Source organism: Triticum urartu, chromosome 6 (genome assembly GCF_003073215.2).
Source record: "Triticum urartu cultivar G1812 chromosome 6, Tu2.1, whole genome shotgun sequence".
Taxonomy (NCBI): Eukaryota; Viridiplantae; Streptophyta; class Magnoliopsida; order Poales; family Poaceae; genus Triticum; species Triticum urartu.
In genome coordinates this window covers 143,049,787-143,053,744 of record NC_053027.1, presented here as the reverse complement: position 1 = coordinate 143,053,744, position 3,958 = coordinate 143,049,787, and the positions used below count along the sequence as shown (strand labels likewise).

The window sequence follows — 3,958 nt, the reverse complement described above, 5'->3', positions numbered from 1 at the left end:
TCCTATATTCATGTCATGTGTTGTGAAGATAATATTTAGATGGTTGTATAATAACCCGAGTACAATGCCATTCAAATAGGAAAAATGTAGTCAAATTTAGTCCATATGCTGGACAAATAGGAATTGTTTTTTATTGTTGAAGGAAGTGCAAATTGATTTGGTATTGTACACGTTAAGCTTGTTCTTCCAATTTTTTAGTTTTTATTGTTGTTTTTGAATGGATTTTGTAGTAATATATTAAAACGGGACATGGCTCTCTCTAGTGGGGTGCAGATTGTCTTTTTTTTTGTACATGTTAAGCTTGTTCTCCCGAAATTTCAAGCCGCGCTTTGTTATGCCGAAATTTCAAGATAACATCTATGTCTATTGTGCTGCGAAACTCCTGTCTCTTCAACCTATGCCTTGTTATCCCGAAATTTTAAGACATGTAACATCCCAATTTTCAATTTGGATGTTTATAAATAGATCATTCATATGCATTTTGCCTCCATCTGTTTTATTTGCATTTTTATCCAAGAGACTTTGAGCAACTCACGGACCAAAAGAGAGAGTTGGAAGTTTGCCTAAATTTCACTTTTCAAATTTCAAAATTTGGAAGTTGGATCAAATTTGGTTTCACCAAAACTCATTTTCGTTATTTCAAAAATAAAATAAAGAGAGAAGATAAAAGGACTTCTTCAAAAACAGAAAGGAAATATTGGAAATTGAATTTGAAATCAAAATATATTTATTGGGTTTTATTTGAAATTTATTTTGATGCAAATTTTATTAGAATAGCAAAAATATTTATTATTAAAATTTGCATTTTAGGCAAGATAAAATTTCAAAAGGTCATATATAAGACCAAATAATTGTGTGAATTTTCTGGGAATTTTTAGAATATTATTTTTATGATTTTCGGGTGTTTTAACATTTCTGTAAAAAATCAGAAAACATTTTTATAAAAAAAGACAAAAAACCCACCGCCCGCCAGGCTAGGCGCCAACCGGCCAGCCAGCAGCGGCCAGGCCAGGCGCCGAAGGCCCAGCCGGCGCCAGCCGCTAATGAGGCCGAGCGCCTGCCAGCGCTAGCAGCAGCAGCACCCCACATAAAAAGAAAAAGGGGACCTAGCATCCCACGCTCGCTCGCCCGCCTGGATCCCCCTCTCTCTATCGTTATTTCTCTCACACCTGGCGTTGGGCCCTGCCCCATCTTCTTCTTTCCCTGCACGAAACCGAACATGATTTCTAGCTCACGCACGCCGCCGCCGCCGCGTCCGATTTCTTCAGGAGCCCTACTCCGAATACACCACTTCCCCAAGCCCCATGTCCTATATATACCCTGGGACCTCCTCTCCCAATTCCCCTCGAAACCCTTCACCAAAACCCACCGTATTGTCCGCTATCGCCGTTCCAATCTCGCCACAGAAGTTGCAGTTCATCGCCGGATTCCGACGCCGGTGAGCCATCCCGAGCCTCCTCCTTTTGTGTTCCGATTTCTCTCGATCCCTAGAATTTCTTTGACATGGTCTTCTATCCCCGATCCCATGTACGGATGCCATCCCAATCTCGACGTCTTCGCCGGAGCACCAAGCTGCATCACCTTGCCCTGTCGCCGACCATCTCCGACTCCACCACTGGACGAACCACACCCCACCGCATCCTCCAGACACTCCCTCCGCCACCCAGAACCGCCAGAGCCACCACCTCAACGGAGCCCGATCGCCACCGCAACGCTCGTTCTTCTCTATAAGCCCTTCTGTTCGCCTCTCTTTCTAAAAACACGATTTAGCAGATCAGTTTCTCCGGTTTAATTAAACCAGCCTACGGTTTATTTCCTTTTAGCCGCCGCGATTCAGTTTTCCTATGGATCGACCATCCTCTAGCAGCACTCACATACAGCCAATCCCGGGGCGTCATGTGGCACCTCAGCCACGGTCGCCCGGAATTTAGTATTTTCACGTTTTATTTTTTCAGATTATTTCACAATCTTCATTCTAGCATATCTTTTAATCTATAAATCCGATTTAGTTGATTCTTTTTTTATGGTTTCATAAAAAATAGCGGGTCCAACCGCGCAATTGCGCGGCTAGAGTTGTTTTTTAATAAATAAAATGTTTTTTCTATTTTTTCTATTGCTAAATCTCAGTCGACTGAGACTTCGTTATGTCTCAGTTGATGCTATATTCATATGATTTTACATTGAAATGTGTTCTAATTTTTCTTTTATATTTTTTTTCTTACATGTTATGTCACTTGACTGAGACTTGCTAAAGTTACTCCAGTGTTATGTTTGTTCTTTAAGCATTTTTTTTTGCAATGAATGCTCAACAATTTTCTATTTGTCTACTTTTACAATATGGTCCTAATCCATCCTGGAATACAGGATTATGTACGTTTTTTAATGAACAAAACTAGATTTAATTTTTTTAAAAAATATATTAAGTGCTACCTTAAAGACGTTTCTGCGTTCAATATAAAGTTAGTAGCTAACACCCGATTGCGTTAAAAATGAAAACCTAGTATAGGATTGAATAGATGAAATAGTAAAATTCTTACATATGTTTACCATCCCGTCCAGTAAAAGAAACAGTGCTAAAAATATTTCGAGCGGGCGCTTGCAGGCCGTCCGATGCAATCGCCAGACAGCAGCGGTTCATAGATGGAATTGGGGGAAGCGGTAGGAAGCAAGACCCATTTCTTTAATCTATTTTGCATCTCGTTAAAGAAATTTTGCACTTGTACGACTGTACTACTATCATCGAAAATCCTAGCCTTACGGGATGGTTTCACGGAAGTAGGCTACGGGGTGTACGTGTCCCACCCTTATTAATCCACTCTCCCGTGAAATTCGCGATGTGAGACTTCGTTATGTCCTACTCCTACTATCATTCATCCCTTTCCCCATTCTCATTCTTCTCCCATTCCTTTCTCTCTGTTCCTTACCTAATCTAAGGATTCGTCCACAATTCGTTGCTAGATCCTGCCAAGAAAAGAGGACGGGGGGAAGTGGGATTTGGGGCAGAGTGCGGTGGCTGCAGCCTGCAAGCTCCCGGCGGCGGCACGTCGTCTAGCTCGACCACACGTGCCTGCTGCTCGCTGCCGTCGTCGATTTGATGGACATGGATTTGGGTCCACTTGAACCTGAGCGGTGGCACTCCTCCAGGTAATCACTCCTCTTCCTCTCCTTCTCCTTCCTTCCCAGATCTTGGTCTACTAACCTCCAGCAATGGCATGGATTCTTTATGAAGATTTTATGCTTATGGTCTCCTGACCTCTCTCTGTCTTTTCCAGTGTAGAAATTTTCTGTTGGAGAGAAGGATTTTGCGCCCCAAAGCAGCAAGGCTGCGAGGCAAAGCGGTTTCGTTTCCCTGAGTGGCGTTGCTCTCCTATTTGTGGCACTGGCTGAGAGCTGCGTTGTCGGGTTCGACGGCCATGTTCTTCATAGTGTTCTAGGATATAATTTATAGTTATGTGACTTGCCATTAAGGATCCATTAAGGACATTTCAAATCTGAAGCATCCATTAAGGATCCAACGGCTCTAACTTCATTTTTCTATTCTTCTATCCTATGGCCAGTTTCTATTGTAGTCTTCCCCACCATATATTAGCAATTTATATTAACAGTAGCTCTATTTAAGACAAAGGAAGAATGCTTGATGTATTAACTGAATTTGGCCCATATATGTTAATTGATATGCAATAGATTTTAGATTTTTCACATGTGTTGTTTTTCGACAAATTCACATGTGTTGTAGGAGATGCCTCTAATACTAAAGCTTTTCTCATTGTTCTCTTCAATCGAAAAGGCTGTAGAATAGAAGGGTTATTTCCAAGAACATTAAACTCACAAAAGTGCATGTATGAATGTATTTCGAATAATTACAATTTGACATGCTTCTCATAGTGCTAACTTTTGACCCTTATCTAATAACTGTCCCCCTTATACTGATCGATGTCAAGCATTATTTCTCTATCTC

General features: G+C 41.2%; 1 long non-coding RNA gene across 1 annotated transcript; it reads left to right on the top strand.

Annotated features, from left to right (window-relative positions):
• The first annotated feature begins 2,842 nt into the window (after positions 1-2,842).
• Positions 2,843-3,699, top strand: LOC125517374. The gene is made up of 2 exons (XR_007287570.1): positions 2,843-3,144; positions 3,273-3,699. It is a non-coding gene; the product is annotated as an uncharacterized LOC125517374 (long non-coding RNA).
• The last annotated feature ends 259 nt before the right edge of the window (positions 3,700-3,958 follow it).